Source organism: Mirounga angustirostris, unplaced genomic scaffold, assembly GCF_029215605.1.
Source record: "Mirounga angustirostris isolate CCGP_5_RB_7025 unplaced genomic scaffold, mMirAng1.0.hap1 SCAF_11, whole genome shotgun sequence".
Lineage (NCBI taxonomy): Eukaryota > Metazoa > Chordata > Mammalia > Carnivora > Phocidae > Mirounga > Mirounga angustirostris.
This window is the reverse complement of record NW_026991719.1, coordinates 28,093,601-28,111,241: the sequence shown is the minus strand read 5'-3', so window position 1 is coordinate 28,111,241 and position 17,641 is coordinate 28,093,601. Positions and strand designations below refer to the sequence as shown.

Here is a 17,641-nt window from a genome sequence, read left to right as displayed (position 1 = left end):
CGCTGTTGGAATGTATTAGTAGCCACAGAACAATATTTATTGTCATCTCTATCAGTTAGTCTAGATGAGGTTGTCAAACTTCAGTACCTTCAAAAAACTTGCTAAAACCACATGTGCATTATGGGTCAGCCAAGGGCCTCTATTCACTGTGGTCATTCAGTGACCCAGCCTGCTGAAACAACCACATCTAGAATATTTCTGGTCACTGTGCAAAGGGAAAATAAGCTTTGGAATTTCTTTGACTGGCAATTAAATGCTTGGACAGGAAGTGATATGCTACTTCAGCTCACAACTCACTGGCCAAAACTAGTCATATGCCCTCACCCGTTTACAGAACACAAGACAGTGTATTCATATTACATGTCTCAAATGTGGAGAGCTGGAAATGAGCATGAGCTGAGCATTGTTTGTAACTGCTACAACATCTATGCAATGATTTGTACAAACAGCAAAAGGCAAAAACAAATAGGAAATAAAATATGACCATGTTCTTAAGAAATTGGCTTAGTGATGTGAATTCTTCAAGTCTAAAATGTTAATTTAAACTCTAAAAAATAAAGTCATTTAACTTGCTAAAATTTATGGGAGCATATACATGATTTTTACCTATTACTTGACTTTCTACTGGAAATACCCAATGTTAGGGACACTCAATCCGTTAAGTGTCCAACTCTTGGTTTCGGCTCCGGTCATGATCTCATGGTTGTGAGATCAAGCCCAGCATCGGGCTCCACGCTCAGTGCAGAGTCTGCTTGAGATTCTCTGTTTCTCTCTCTCCATCTGCCCCTCTCCACGCTTGTACTCCCTCTCTCTCTCTCTCTCTCAAATAAATTAAAATAAAAAAATAAATACCCAATGTTGCAGGAGAAGGTTTTGGAGGATGATGAGCTCTCTGTTGGAAGAAGTGCTTAGGCACAGACCAGATTATGACACTGCTTGTAAAAGGGAATCAGTCATTGGATACATGGTCCATTAACCTATTCACCGACTATGTGCAGGAACCACATAGCTATCCAAGATGACTTTTGGCTTTTTTGTAAGCTAGGAACCTATGATCCTAATCTATGAATCATGTTGAACAGTTGTAACAATGAACCAAGCATGGGGAACACATATAGCTACATTGCTGCTCATAAGGAATTTACATATTTAGTAAGTAGAGAAGACGTTTGGAGTAACTTTGATCCTGGAACAGTTTCACTTTACACCCAGAAGAAAATGAAAAATCCCTATGTGATCTCTTCCCTGTGTAGCCTACTTTGTTCCCTATCCTTGTCCCCATCACTCAGCTCCAGATGCACTGGCCTGCTAGCCTTGCTTCTAATAGACAAAACACGCTTCCATCTCAGGTACTTAACATGTGTTTCTCTTTCCCTGGAAGGCTCTTTTTCAGATATTCATGCAGCTTGCTTCCTAAGCTTACTTGGGCCTCAAAGAGGACTTTCTTCACTCTCCTATTTAAAATACCACCACTATTGCTCTTTCCTCTTTCCAAGGTTTTGTGTTTTCCTCATAGCATTTATCAACTGGTTTTATGCTATGTCTTTATTTGTAAGTTGTTTTCCCCTAATGAATGAAAACTCCAAGAGAGAAAGGACTCAGAGTCTAGAAAACATACTCAAAAATTACTAATGCAGTAAATGAATGAATAGTAAATATATATTAAATAAATAAATAAATAAAAATACACTCACACATTTTACTGGAAAAGTATTAATTAGAATGTCAGTGTGATTACATTTTATAATGAAATAAGGACCACATCCAAACTTTAATTTAAAGAAAGATATATTTTATTTCCAAGTTTGGCAGTGGACGGTGGGTCAAGCTACCCTGGCCAGTTACTTACTGCAATTCTTCATCAGAATGACAAGGTGGATGATTTTATGTTGACTGGTTGTGAGGGCAGGTAAGAAAGAGAGATAGCAATTAAATGTTCATATTTGTTCTCATTTAATAGGTGGAGACATATCTCTCCTGTATAGAACATGTACTCATGCACTTATACTGGCTTAAGTAGCTGACCTTTAATTTCATGAGATTAAAATTTCCTAAACACACATACAATTGCTAGTCAGTCTGACTGCTAGTGGCTTCTCCTTCCGGTTCTGCTACTCACTGATTGTGTGAATTAGGATATATTACTGAAATTGTACTCACTTAAAAAGGTGGCTTAAAAATAATACTTGCCTCATACTAACTAAGAATTCACTGAGCTAATAGTTATAAATATGATCACAGGATAAACCTGGTAGATACTATTTTTTATTCATGGAGGATTTTTATAGTAACTTTTTATAAAGGTTGGTCTTTTTTTTTTCTCTGTAGTGGTTGGAATTCATTAGTTTTAATGGAGTTTTGTAAATTTAAGAGATAGAAGCAAAGAAAATACCTGATGCTTATGTAATTCTTTCATTTCAGTTTTAATTATGAGATTACCGAATAGTGTTCAAATGAGACATAGGGAAAGAAAGGTAGTTTACTCATTAATTCCTTAGGTCTTTTTTATTTATATTTGTTTTTGTTATGGAATTGATGTGCTTTCTGTGAAAATTTGCATCTTTGAAAACCCTCCATTAGTTTCTTTAAATAAATTATTATATATCCACATGGTACAGTACCATAGAGCCACTAAGAGCCAAGTAATAAAAGAAAGTTTAATGGCACTGGGAAATGTTTACAATATATTATATGAGTAAAAATGTAGGTGGGACAACATTATGAGTTGTTTGAAAAAATAAACTGTATTTGTGTGCTCTACATTTATATATATATTTACAATAAAGGCAGTAACCTCCAAAATATTTTACAATAAATTGTTTCACATTGTTTTTTTATAGGAAGGCTTAAATTCTTTGAATTTTCCATTTTTTTCTTGTTTTCTTCAATGAATTTGCATGTTTTAAGTATATATGCAAATATATTTCCTGGAAAGCAGGAAAAGAAAATAATTAGTGACCTAATATTCAAAAGTCACAATTCAACAAGCAGTACTGAAAACAAGAAATTAGTTTTTAATTGAAAATTGCATATAAATGCTAGTAATATGGAAAATAGGGCACTATATAGTTCCACATTAAAAATGTAACCATAGGGTGCCTGGGTGGCTCAGTTGGTTAAGCGACTGCCTTCAGCTCAGGTCATGATCCCAGGGTCCTGGGATCGAGTCCCGCATCGGGCTCCCTGCTCTGCGGGGAGCCTGCTTCTCCCTCTCCCACTCCCCCTGCTTGTGTTCCCTCTCTCGCTGTGTCTCTCTCTGTCAAATAAAAAAAAAAAATCTTTAAAAATGTAACCATAATGGGGCACCTGGCTGGCTCAGTCAGTGGAACCTGCGACTCTTGATCTCAAGGTTGTGAGTTCAAGCCCCACATTGGGTGTAGAGATTACTTAAAAATAAAATCTTTTTTTTTCTTTTTTTAAAGATTTATTGATTGATTAATTGATTCACTTATTTGTTTATTTTGAGAGAGAGGGGAGGTGCACAAGTGGGGGGAGGGGTGAAGGGAGAGAGAGAATCTCAGGCAAACTCCCCGCTGAGTGCAGAGCCCGACTTGGGCTCAACCCTATAACCCTGAGATCATGACCTGGGCTGAAACCAAGAGTCAGATGCTCAATCTACTGAGCCACCCAGGCACCACTTAAAAATAAAATCCTTAAAAAAATTGTAACCAGAGGTTATTATAGTACGCTACATTTGTGATTGTGTTGTTAGACAGTAGTTTTTTTAAAGGAGTTGGTTAACATAACTGACTACTGAAGGTTGTAGATTTTAACTGGACATAGAACGATAGGTCACTGCAGATTACTAAAGACAAAAGGACGTAAGAATCATTAGAGTTCGTAAGACCCTAAGAGTTCTTGAAGTATACATAGTGGTGTCCATTACTCTGTTAACACCCTTTTCAAATGTTTTTGTATGTGTGTGTCATCTATTCTTGGAGTAAAGGATCTACAATTTTCATCATATTCTCAAAGGAGTTTGTTGTCCCCAAAGAGTAAAATGCCCCCGACAAAAATGAGATATGCTAGGATTCTGAGGACTAGAGAAGCCAGGTGAATTTTTCCTTCCTATGCTACATTAGATAATTGCTTCATGTTATACTGTCCATATCTAAAATCTAGTAGATTGAGAAGCAGGAAGAAGGTTTTCTGTTCCAACTAAAAATTGTGTGTTCATGGAAGGGGAGTTGAACCCTTCCCAGAAGAGGTGGTGAAAGGAATTCTATCAATTCAGCTGCAGAATATATAATCTCCTTATGTGTCAACAGAATTGTTTTATAACATGTTTATATCCCTTTTACATGCGTTGTGTCCTTTTGTCCACCACTGAACTTGTGAGGTAGTAGATGGAATTTTCTAGGAACCTGAGAACATATTGAATGATTTGACTAAAGCAACACATTTAGAAAGCAGTAGAAATGGACTAAACACCAGTTTTTGAATTCCTAGGCTTCTAACCATTGTATTAGCCTAAGATCCTTCCCAAGTATTGATCTTAACGTTCTTAGATGTCTATAATGATGAATAATAGCCCCACAATTGATAACACTGATTAAATACCATTATGTGCCAAGCATTACTCTAAATCCTCTTCATGCATTAACTCAATCTGCATAGCAGCCCTGTGAAGAGGATTCTTTTGTTATATCCACCTTACTCATGAGGATATTAATAAACAGACGGTTTAAGAAATCTACCCAGTCATGTAGATGAAAAGTGGCTGGACCAGGATTTGAACGCACAATGTTTGACTCCAGAATTTATCTTATTAACCCCTAGGATAAACTGACACAATAAAGAGTTATAGTTAGTGAATAAAGGTTATGTTTTCACAAACACACATTCTTTGTTATTTACTAAACGTGAATGAATATATAAACACTTAAACGACAGATACCACAAATTCGCCAACCTGAAAATAAAGAGGTAAAATAAAGGCAACTTTAAAAAAATGAAGGGTGAGGGGGCCTGGGTGGCTCAGTCGTTAAGCATCTGCCTTCAGCTCAGATCATGATCCCAGGGTCCTGGGATCGAGCCCCGCATCAGGCTCCCTGCTCCGCGGGAAGCCTGCTTCTCCCTCTCACACTCCCCTTGCTTGTGTTCCCTCTCTCGCTGCCTCTCTCTCTGTCAAATGAATGGATAAAATCTTAAAAAAAAAAAGGAATTTAAAAAAAATGAAGGGTGAAGTTTGGGCAACTGGTAATGAGGAAGAATGATGGCTCTGAAATTTCTCAGCTGTTGATTTCAATAATCTGCTTTCTTTGGAAGAGATTCAGATGATATTGCTATTGCCTTAGTTGAGAAAGGGGGGGAGTGAAAGGGAGAGAGGGAGAGTGGGGGGGGAGAGAGAGGAAGAGGGACAGAATTTTAAAGATTCCAATTTATAGCCAGCTTGTGAAAAAAATGGTGCATTAAATTCCCATTTGGCACCCTGATTATGATAAAATAATACATCCTTTCTAAAAATTTTCATTTGGTGAATAAGCGAACCATTTCAAATTATCTCCATTTTATTGATAATAGCATCAGTGCCATTAATGATAATGCTCTTTGAGTTGTAGCAATTAACTAGATTTGGTGAACTGAGCAATTGAGCATTGAATTTGAAATCAGAACATTTGACACTGAAGATGCCATGATTACATGTTAAAATGATTGTTGGTTATTTAAAGATTTATTAAGTTGATGAAGAACATTAAAGTATATTATATCCTGTGTTATTTAGGATGCTCTTGGTTTCAGACCTACTTAAGCCACAAAACATTTATTGACTCAGTAAGTAATAAGTTCAAGGTTTCCTAAAGGGTTTAATCGAATTTTATCATGGAGTCAGGGATGGGTCTCTGTTTCTCTGTTAAATTTTCAGCCCTATCTTCCACAGCTTGTAAGATTAATATAGGCTGGCTTCTCTCAGCAGCTCTTGGAAACTCTTGTTTTCTTGTTCCCAGCCAGGTATGAATAGTTTATCTTTCCCCAAGTTTCAAACAAAAGGTGTGAGGTTCTATCTGATTTGAACCTCTTAGATCATGTACCTGCCCTGAGCATATCACTGTAGCAAAGGGGATAGAATTATCAAAGGTGACTTGCACAAAAACCAAGCTCACATCTAGAACTGAGGGTAAGTTTTATCGTATTCCAAACACCAGGCTGCTCTATGGGGAGTGGTAGAAAGGAAATGAGGCAGGCAATTGAAACGTCTACTGCAGTCCTATTCTTTGAATATCCAACATTGCTACACACCCTCCTTAGCATATATATTCACTTTAAAAAGCACCCAAATAACATCCTTGAAACAAGAGCATCTAAAACATTTTCAGTGATGATGTCTCATTCCAAGATCAGGATATTTGGGTGACCTGCAGTCCTTTTCAATCAGATTGTGATGTGGTACTTCATGATCTGATGGACTGTGATTAAGTGAAGAAAAATAAAGGTTGAAGTCCAGTACCCCTAAATAAGAAGTTGAAAGGGAACGAGATTTCCTGATGAAAAAAAAAAAAGTGTAAAAAGAAAGAATGGAAACAAACGTATATCATATTCTGCACTGAAAGTTCCTGGCTATTCTCCCTTGTGCTCCTTAAAAGTCTAACTTAATAGTTACCTTCATGATTATACCTGAGATTGACATTGGAGAAAATGTCATTTCAGGGGACTGTGTCACTTTAAGCTTCTATTTATTGCATTATTTTGGGGCCCTGGTATTTACCCTAGGGTTGAGTAATAACAAGGTATTTTTAGTGAGACCTCGGATTGGATAATCACACTGTCATCACACTGTGGCTTCATTTCTCTGTGATTCTGTTGGTTCTCTCCTCCGCTACCTCTGTCAAGTAGTTGATTCTTTTCCAAGATGGTTTTATTATAATAGCAAGATGGCTTCCAGAATCTCCAGTGGTTCTTTTCTTCTTCATGTCCAAGGAACAATAATTCCTTTTTTTCCCTCAATAATCATACAAAAAGCCTGGGCAGTCTTTTGGTTAAAACCTGTTAGGTCATATGTCCATGATTATTATACTGTGGACAGCAGAAAGCCATGCATATGGGTTTATATTACATGTTCTTCAGACAATCACTGCGCCAAGGAGGGTTCCCTTAAATCAGTCAGGACTCATCCCCCAATTAAGGTTGAGATTAATCCCACCCAAACCACAAGGCTGCTATAAAGGTGGGATAGATTGAACACATTTTGGGAATTATCTTGTGGTAATATTTGAATGATTTCAATGTCTTTCCATGTTTTAATCACATAAATCTTTTCTGGGATAAGAGATATCATGTGTGATTGTTCCAATGTAGGTTTATTATTTGTGTTTATATGTATATGCATGTGCATTTGAAAAAGATATATATTTTTTTCATTGGTTTTAGGAATATAATTTTTTCCCTTGGAATATATTTTTCATGTCCAGTAAATTTTTATCCTGTATAAATTTCAGTAGATTGCTTTTCAAAGAGGCTGCCCCACACCAATCAAAGTCATGCTTAGTGAAGGTTGGGTTATTACTGATGAGGCAAGTATTTCTAGAGCAGTACTTTAGGCTCTCTCCCAGAGCAAAATATATTCAACATTTAACAAACATTTATTGAGTACCTGTTATAAGCAAAGTGCTATGCTAGGTGCTCTTGTGTATATGAAGATAAATATATGTCATAAAACAATGACAAATTGGCTTTCAGAATGTGCTTATTTCCAATATCATTGCATTTTTCTTTTCTGTAATTTTTCATTTTATCATAGGAAGACATTGAGTGTTTTTTTAGAATAAAGAAGAAAATAATGACACATAAGCTTACTTGAGTTAGTTGCATTCTATACGGCTTATATAAGAATGTAAGCATATAAGAAGTATAATACATATATTTACATAGTTTAGATTGTTATTAAATTTGCCATTTTTCTATCTGGTTCTCACAGATGTTTGGCTTTCAGTATGCACCATAGAATTTTATAAAAACAAAAAAGAGTTTAATAAGCTAAGTAAAATGAAGCTATTTTTATCTGGATAGATTACTTTGTAAAGTACAAGAATAAAGGACCCTCCTAGGTCAATCTCATGTATGACTTACAATACTTATAAATAAGTTTTATTGACTTATACATTTTAACAATAATTACCAGATTTAGAGTAATTACCAGATATTATCTCTCTTTGCCCACAAATTATGATGGTACTTCGATCATACAGTAAAATATATATGTCCAGAAATTTCCAAGCAATCTCTATTTGTTAACAATAATAGCATTGTAAAGCCAATATGGTTTCCTTTATTGTTTTAAAATTATATGCTTATATAATATATATAATACATATATATGCACCATATTTATGTAGGGTAGGTTTGGGAGATGAATAAGAACCTAGATGAATAAGAATTATGTATGTATGTGTATGTTAATGTGTCGGATCATAAATTGAAAAATTGAGGAGCTCCTGGGTGGCTCAGTTGTTTAAGCATCTGCCTTCAGCTCTGGTCATGGTCCCAGGGTCCTGGGATCGAGTCCCGCATCAGGCTCCTTGCTCGGCGGGAAGCCTGCTTTTCCCTCTCCCTCCCCCTGCTTGTGCTCTCTCTTCCTCTCTCTATCTGTCAAATAAATAAAAAAATAAAATCTTAAAAAAAGAGAAAAATTGAAGTAATGGTTAATTGGGATAAGAAATTAAGTTTGATGAAAACAGTTGGATGTCTGGTAATTGAGGAATGTTTATGAACCAGATTCAATTCACTAAATAATAGTGAGATATACATTATTCAGAAAATTCTACAGACACGTAGGCCAAATTTCAGAAGGAGCCAAGGAGAGAGGGATAAATATCATGGGGCAATTTGCCCATGAATAGTATTGGCACTGGGATATTAACCATTTATACCTACTCACTTATAGCTGGGGTTACATTCTTAAAGTGTTTAAAAGCAAGTACCTTCATCCACACAGGTGGATCTTTATAGTTCTTTGTTTTGGCTAAGTCAAGAAAATCTAAGAAAATCCTACAGAATGTACCATGTATACATTTTTCTCCCATTTGCCCACACACATCCTGCCTGTTTGTGAGATCACATTTGTCTTGCTATTCTAATGCTTTTGGCCTTGAAGAATTTGTTCAGATTAATACAGTGTTCACTACTGCAATACGACAATAAGCTTTAATCCTGCAACTTTTATTCTCAAATCATTTGAAGCAGAAAAATTATGAATCCTCAGTAAAAAATAAAGATTTCATTTCATCACAAATAATTCTTTATAACTTCTCAATCAGTGGTTTTATCTTCCTTACTTTGTTGAAATTCAGAATACACCAAGGTTTTCAAAATGGTCACATATAAATGTTATCACTGTTAATTGATATTTTAATCATTTTGTTACCATTCATCATACCGTTACTATATGGCAGGAGCAGGTGGCTGTTGCTTCACAGAGAGTATCTATAATGTTTACTACCAATCAATCGTCCCACTTTATGGATTAAGTTAAACAATTTGCTGAAAGCCGCAAAGGTAGGAAGTGGCAAAGTAAAATGGAGTCCAGGCATCTTGGATTCCAAAGCCTATGATTCTTAAATTATATCTTCTTGCCTTTATTTTATTTTATTATGTTATGTTAGTCACCATACATTACATCATTAGTTTTTGATGTAGTGTTCCATGATTCATTGTTTGCGTATAACACCCAGTGCTCCATTCAGTACATGCCCTCTTTAATGCCCATCACCAGACTAACCCATCCCTCCACCCTCCTCCCCTCTAGAACCCTCAGTTTGTTTCTCAGAGTCCATAGTCTCTCATGGTTTGTCTCCCCTTCCGATTCTCCCCCCCTTCATTTTTCTCTTCCTACTATCTTCTTTTTTTTTTTTTTTTAACATATAATGTATTATTTGTTTCAGAGGTACAGGTCTGTGATTAAACAGTCTTACACAATTCACAGCTCTACCATAGCACATACCCTCCCCAATGTCTATCAACCAGCCATCCCATCCCTCCCACCCCCCACCACTCCAGCAACCCTCAGGTTCTTTCATGAGATTAAGAATTCCTCATATCAGTGAAGTCATATGATACATGTCTTTCTCTGATTGACTTTTTTCGCTTAGCATAATACCCTCCAGTTCCATCCATGTTGTTGCAAATGGCCAGACTTTGGGGTTTTTTGATGGCTGCATAATATTCCGTTGTATATATATATACCACATCTTCTTTATCCATTCATCTGTTGATGGACATCTTGGCTCTTTCCATGGTTTGGCTATTGTGGACATTGCTGCTGTAAACATCGGGGCGCACATACCCCTTTGGATCACTACATTTGTATCTTTGGGGTAAATACCCAGTAGTGCAATTGCTGGGTCATAGGTCAGCTCTATTTTCAACTTTTTGAGGAACCTCCATACTATTTTCCAGAGTGGCTGCACCAGCTTCCTTTCCCACCAACAGCGTAGGAGGGTTCCCCTTTCTCCACATCCTCGCCAACATCTCTTGTTTCCTGACTTGTTAATTTTAGCCATTCTGACAGGTGAGAGGTGGTATCTCATTGAGGTTTTGATTTGGATTTCCCTGATGTCGAGCAGTGTTGAGCACTTTTTCATGTGTCTGTTGGCCATTTGAATGTCTTCTTTGGAAAAATGTCTGTTCATGTCTTCTGCCCATTTCTTGATTGAATTATTTGTTCTTTGGGTGTTGAGTGTGATAAGTTCTTATAGATTTTGGATACTAGCCCTTTATCTGATATGTGATTTGCAAATATCTTCTCCCATTCTGTCAGTTGTCTTTTGGTTTTGTTGACTGTTTCTTTTGTTTTTTATCTTGATGAAGTCCCAATAGTTCATATTTGCCCTTGCTTCCCTTGCCTTTGATGATGTTTCTAGGAAGAAGTTGCTTGGCTCCTTATATCACACAAATTAGATTTTAAACCAAAGATTATAATAAGAGATGAGGAAGGACACTATATCATACTTAAAGGGTCTATCCAACAAGAAGATCTAACAATTATAAATATCTATGCCCCTAACATGGGAGCAGCCAATTATATAAGCCAATTAATAACAAAAGCAAAGAAACACATCAACAACAATACAATAATTGTAGGGGACTTTAACACCCCCTCACTGAAATGGACAGATCATCTAAGCAAAAGATCAACAAGGAAATAAAGATTTTAAATGACACACTGGACCAAATGGCCTTCACAAATATATTCAGAACATTCCATCCCAAAGCAACAGAATAAACATTCTTCTCTAGTGCCCATGGAACACTCTCCAGAAGAGATCACATCCTAGGTCAAAAATCAGGTCTCAACCAGTACCAAAAGATTAGGATCATTCCCTGCATATTTTCGGACCACAATGCTTTGAAACTAGAACTTAATCACAAGAGGGAAGTCAGAAAGAACTCAAATACATGGAGGCTAAAGAGCATTCTACTAAAGAATGAATGGGTCAACCAGGAAATTAAAGAAGAATTAAAAAAATTCATGGAAACAAATGAAAATGAAAACACAACTGTTCAAAATCTTTGGGATACAGCAAAGGCGGTCCTAAGAGGAAAGTCTATAGCAATACAGGCCTTTCTCAAGAAACAAGAAAGGTCTCAAATACACAACCTAACCGTACACCTAAAGGAGCTGGAGAAAGAGCAGCAAATAAAGCCTAAACCCAGCAGGAGAAGAGAATTAATAAAAATCAGAGCAGAAATCAATGAAATAGAAACCAAAAGAACAGTAGAACAGATGAAAAAAACTAGGAGCTGGTTCTTTGAAAGAATTAACAAGATTGATAAACCCCTGGCCAGACTTATCAAAAAGAGAAGAGAAATGACCCAAATCAACAAAATCATGAATGAAAGAGGAGAGATCACAACCAACACCAAAGAAATACAAACAATTATAAGAACATAGTAGGAGCAACCCTATGCCAGCAAATTAGATAATCTGGAAGAAATGGATGCATTCCTAGAGATGTATCAACTACCAAAATTGAACCAGGAAGAAATAGAAAATCTGAACAGACCCATAACCACTAAGGAAATTGAAGCAGTCATCAAAAATATCCCAACAAACAAGAGCCCAGGGCCAGAGGGCTTCCCAGGGGAATTGTACCAAACATTTAAAGAAGAATTAATACCTATTCTTCTGAAACTGTTCCAAAAAATAGAAATGAAAGGAAAACTTCCAAACTCATTTTATGAGGCCAGCATTACCTTGATCCCAAAGTCAGACAAAGACCCCATCAAAAAGAATTGCAGACCAATATCCCTGATGAACATGGATGCAAGAATTCTCACCGAAATACTAGCCAATAGGATCCAACAGTACATTAAAAGGATTATTCACCATGACCAAGTGGGATTTATTCCTGGGCTGCAAGGTTGGTTCAACATCCGCATCAATCAGTGTGATACAATACATTAATAAAGGAAAGAACAAGAACCATATCATCCTCTCAATAGATGCAGAAAAAGCATTTGACAAAGTACAGCATCCTTTCGTGATCAAAACTCTTCAGAGTATAGGGATAGAGGGTACATACCTCAAGATCATAAAAGCCATCTATGAAAACCCACAGAGAATATCATTCTCAATGGGGAAAAACTGAGAGCTTTCCCCCTAAGGTCAGGAACACGGCAGAGATGTCCACTATCACCACTGCTATTCAACATAGTATTAGAAGTCCTAGCCACAGCAGTCAGACAACAAAAAGAAATAAAAGTCATCTGAATCGGCAAAGAAGAAGTCAAACTCTCACCCTTTGCAGATGATGTGATACTTTATGTGGAAAACCGAAAAGACTCCACCCTAAAACTGCTAGAACTCATACAGGAATTCAGCAAAGTGGCAGGATATAAAATCAATGCACAGAAATCAGTGGCATTCCTATACACCAACAACAAGACAGAAGAAAGAGAAATTAAGGAGTCGATCCCATTTACAATTGCACCCAAAACCATAAGATACCTAGGAATAAATCTAACCAAAGAGGCAAAGAATCTGTACTCTTCTTGCCTTTCTATTAAAATTTAATTTATAATGGTACTTTAAAATTTACATAATAATGTAGTATGTGAATGTCAAGCACTGATGGCTCAATCAATCAAACATTTACTGATGATCTAATTTGTGTTAACTACCAGGTGCTATTTGACTTGTCCTCAGGGTCCTTATGGACTAAAAGAGGAGACGGACACTCTTACAAGAGTTTTAAGGCACAGTAGAATTAAGTGTTTTAGATGTTCATACAAGTCCTTTGGGACCACAAACCGCAGCTTCATAAATCTTGACTTAGCAGGTTGCAGGAGGTGTAACTGAAAGATAAGCCCTGATAGGTAAGTGTGATTTTCACAGGGGGATCTTTCTAGAAAGATAACTCCACTTTTTGAAACCACATGAGAAAGACAGAGAAGCACAAATCTTCAGTTCATTTTGCAAATGCCCTGTAGGCTATATGGCGGTGGGGGAGGAGGAGAGGCAAAGGAAAGGAAGGTTGAGGACAAATTGTAGAGGATCCTAATATCATGCTAAGGCCAATGCGTATTATGCAGAAGGCAAGAGAAAGCATTGACAGGTTTTTGAGTCTGGAGCTCTCTTTCCATCCCGGGACTGAAGGAGCTAAATCTCGAGACATTTTGACTTTAGGATGGACAGAAAAGGCCATGTGAGTTGGAAGTCCCAAAAATACCTCTAGGTGGAGCTGTCTAACCGTATTTGGAAACCAGGGTTTCTTCTCAAGGTATTCACTGTGACCAGTGACACAGGCAAGCAACTGAAATGGTAGTGACTGGGATGGAAGGAGCCATCCATAAGGTGGTAACGGAGCAATCCGGAAGAGCTTATGACATTTCACAGAGAGAAAAAGTGCAGTGAAGTTTGAAGAGGTTCAAGGATAGGATATTTGGGATGATATATAAGCAGGCAAACAAGAAGGAATCAGTGGCCAGAGGAGTGGTGGTAGGGGGATGGTTTGGTACGATTATAGTACTTCCTCGGGAGAGTAGTATAGCACAAAAGACTTTTTAAAAGTCTTTATTTCAATTCCAGTTAGTTAACATACACTGCAATACTAGTTTCAGGTGTATAATAGAATGATCCTCCACTTAAATACAGCACTCACTGCTCACCACAAGTGCACTACTCACCACAAAAGATTTTTTAAAAGACTTTAAAGAAGGTGGTCCTGTTCAACAGTGTCACATGCTGCAGTGGAATTGAAGAGGATGCACCTGGGGAAGAAGCAGCTGGGTCTGGCGTGTGAGAAGTTGACTTGTCTGCCTGGAGAAGGCTGTTCCAGTAGAGGGGCGGGGAATAAGAAAGACTACATCAGGTTAAAGGTCGATGGTGGCAGATGAGAAGCAGAAAAGTGGAGTCATCTATTCAGAAGTTCAGTGACAAAAGCAAGGGGGAGATGAAAAAGTAGATGGAAGAGTGATCGGATGTGTTTTTGATTGGGAAAGATTGAAGCAAGAGTTTTGATGTACTCTGCGGTAGTCCACTATGTGGTAGGAAACTATAGTCCGCAGTGTCTACTCTATAATGTGCTATTTATCATGTATAGAATGAAATTCACAAGGTTGATTTTGTGGACAAACGGGCACATACAAAAATCTATGAACATTCATGATGTATCCTCAATAACAAGTTATTCCATTAATATTTAACTAATATAATTCCATGTTTAGTAAGTGATTATTATTAGTATTGATCCCTGTTCAATCCTTTTCCATGCCTGGGAGTCTCAGTGTATTTCTGCCCTTTATTAAGAAATAATCTTTCAAATTCACATTTTGTCAGAGAGCAGGATGGCATAGGGCACAGAGCATAGACCATGACATAGCTGGAACATTTTAACATGATTTGATTTTATAAAATAAGGATCAGACATTGCTTTGTTTTAAAACATTTGCTGCTGGAATTCTGTTATTTATGCAAAAGCTTTGCTGATCAGTAGGGCTTTGTCCCGATGCCAAGTTTTTAGCACCTTCCACAGCTCCCTGTGAATAATGCAGAGGGGTGATGGGACCCTGTAAGCCAACTCTGGAAGCAAGCCCTCTCAAAAACATGATCTCCCACAATTAAGTAATGCAACAACTTTTCTATCTCAAAACATGCCAATAAATGTTCTAAGTTTTGATAACTAGTATTTACATTTGTAAAGCTAAGGAAAAGGAAAATATTTTTAACTCACAGTCCACAGAGTTGGTATACATATGACCCTATGAGTATATGTATTATGTATCTTTAATGATTAAATGTGATCCACAAATAAGACATGACAGTAACCAGGGCTCACTTCTTAGACCACATTCATTTACCTGATGATCTCATCTAGCATCATGATACAAACGCCATCTGTAGGTTGACACCTCCCAAGTGTTCATCCCAGCTCAGAACTTTCTGGCAACCTTCAAACTTAGATACACAACGGTTTACTCACTTCTAGTCCCTCAAATTTAACATGTTAAAAACTGAACCAACTCACCCCCAGATCTGCTTCATCAATAACCCTATTACAGCAAGTGGTGACATTGTGTTTTTATGTGTCCCAACCAAACACTTGGGGGTAATTTAGTCTCCCTTTTTCTCACACCCTGAATTATCGGTCAGAAAATTATGCCAGGTCACTGTGACCAGTCTACATCTGGACTCTGATTCCTTCTCACCACCGCCATTGCCACCACCAGCATGTCCAGTCTGAATTACTGAAATAGCATTTGAAGCTGGTCTGCCTACTTTGGTCCTTGCTTTACCTGCAATCCATTTTGTCTGCCAGATGGTCTTCTTAAAATGTAAGTCAGATCACATCACATTGCTGCTGAAAATCCTCCAAGGGCTGGCCAGTCCGAGTCAAAGGCAATCCTGCTGTTTTATACACCCACGTACAGTCACCTTTCTTCTCCTCCTTCATTTCTCCTCTGGCTTTGGATTGACTCTTCTTACCTTCTCTCCTTCTACTGAAGCCACCGTGGCCTCCATACATTTGCCCAGAACACATTTTCTTCCCATGTTCCCATAATCATCTCTCTCACACTTTTCATTCTTTTTTCTCAAATGTCATCCATTCAGTGGTATTTTCCCTGGCCATCCTAATTAAATCCACAATATCCCCTTCCCTTCTCCTGCTAATTCCCCTTCCTTGCTTTATTTTTCTCCGTAGCATTTAACAGCTCCAAAGTACTTATTTATGTTGTATAGTATGTCTCCCCTAATATGGTTAAATCTGAAAAAATATGGATTTTTATCTGTTCTGTATATGTCTGTATCACCAGTGCCTGTAACAGTGCCTAGCCCTTGGTAGGTGCTCAATAAATATTTGTTGAAGAATCACTCTATTTAATAAGTAGCAGAGCCAGAATTTCACACAATTTCAGAGTCCTTCTCTGTGAAATAAATAAAGGTGTGATGTATTGAATGCATAATATTTACTTCGCTACTTGTTCCTCTGCCTGGCAAATCTGCAATTAGAATGACTTTATGACAAATTATCTATTTGAAATTTTCAATATTAGCTCAATTGCCCCTGCATAGGCAAGGCAAAGATAGGTTTACCAATTGACCATGAAAGCCTTGCATACTTATTACAAAGCAAAGTGATAATGGACCTAACATACCGTGATTTCTATGTTTAAGGATATATTACCTGTGGATGAATAGGTAATAAGAAGCTCAATTTTCTAAATTCTTTATTTCTTCCCAAAGCAACTATATATGTATGTATATACGTGTGTATAGTTTCTAGTCAACAATTGAAGCATTTATAATTAAGCATTTTTAATGTAGTTATGAAAATATATGTGTCTGCATTCTTTTTGGCCAATCTTTTGGAAAAGCATCTTTTTCTCAGAGACAATAAAATACATCTTGGCCTGATCTGACAATTTTTGTAAAAGAAAAACACTGAATTTTAAATCCATTGATTTTAGACATGAGGTTCTTATTTTTTTTCTCACTCATTACACACCACACACACATGTATACACACCCCATATAGCAGGGCATGCAGTAGGATCTCAACATCAGGGAGGTAGAGGTTACCTCTCACTGGTTACTGACAGGAGACTAACTGTAGCAGATGAACAAACAGTTCTTTTGGTCTGCCTTAGTCTGACCTGGTCTCAGGAGTTTAAACAGATCAGACCAGTCCCTTAGGATTCTTAAGGAGACTTGTCCATTGACAAATGACCCTGGAATTTCTGAGTTAATTTCAAATTTCACAGGCAACATCTTTTCCCCACCTAAGAGGGTTGTTTGGAAGAACTAAGGATCAGGATATTTTATGTTTCCTGCTCCCTTATGGCAAAGTGCCCCCATCCCCAGAGGCAGAATCTGTCCAGAACCAATCATCCTGACCCCCAACCCAAAGGATTAAAGGAGATCAAGTCCAACATGGGACTCCAGGAAATCCAAAGGATAGTAAGGTTTCTTTGAACATAGCAATTAGGTTCTTCTTAGGTACCAAATTTGTAACTTAGAATTCAGCTGCTGTCTCATGAATCTTGATAGGAATTTGGTTATGCATTTGTACACATCACTTACGCTGTGTTTTAGATGATATGTGTTGCCTCCTGAGAAGGCTCAGTTTTATTAAGAAGGTCTATATAATCAGCACTTTTATTAAACCCATGTTTTACTGGTCCTTAAATAGTGAAAACTGGATAAAGA

At 37.3% G+C, this 17,641-nt stretch overlaps 1 protein-coding gene across 8 annotated transcripts in view; it reads left to right on the top strand.

The window, feature by feature from the left end:
* Positions 1-17,641, top strand: part of DMD (dystrophin) — a 2,113,108-nt gene that overhangs the window by 563,885 nt on the left and 1,531,582 nt on the right. Inside the window, exon 1 of one of the 8 annotated variants that reach the window (XM_064573904.1) lies at positions 15,259-15,768. The exons of the other annotated variants lie outside the window; for them this stretch is intronic. The gene's annotated coding sequence lies outside the window, so the exon portion shown is untranslated. Of the gene's footprint in view, positions 1-15,258; positions 15,769-17,641 lie in introns of those variants that run through there. 8 annotated transcript variants of the gene reach the window in all.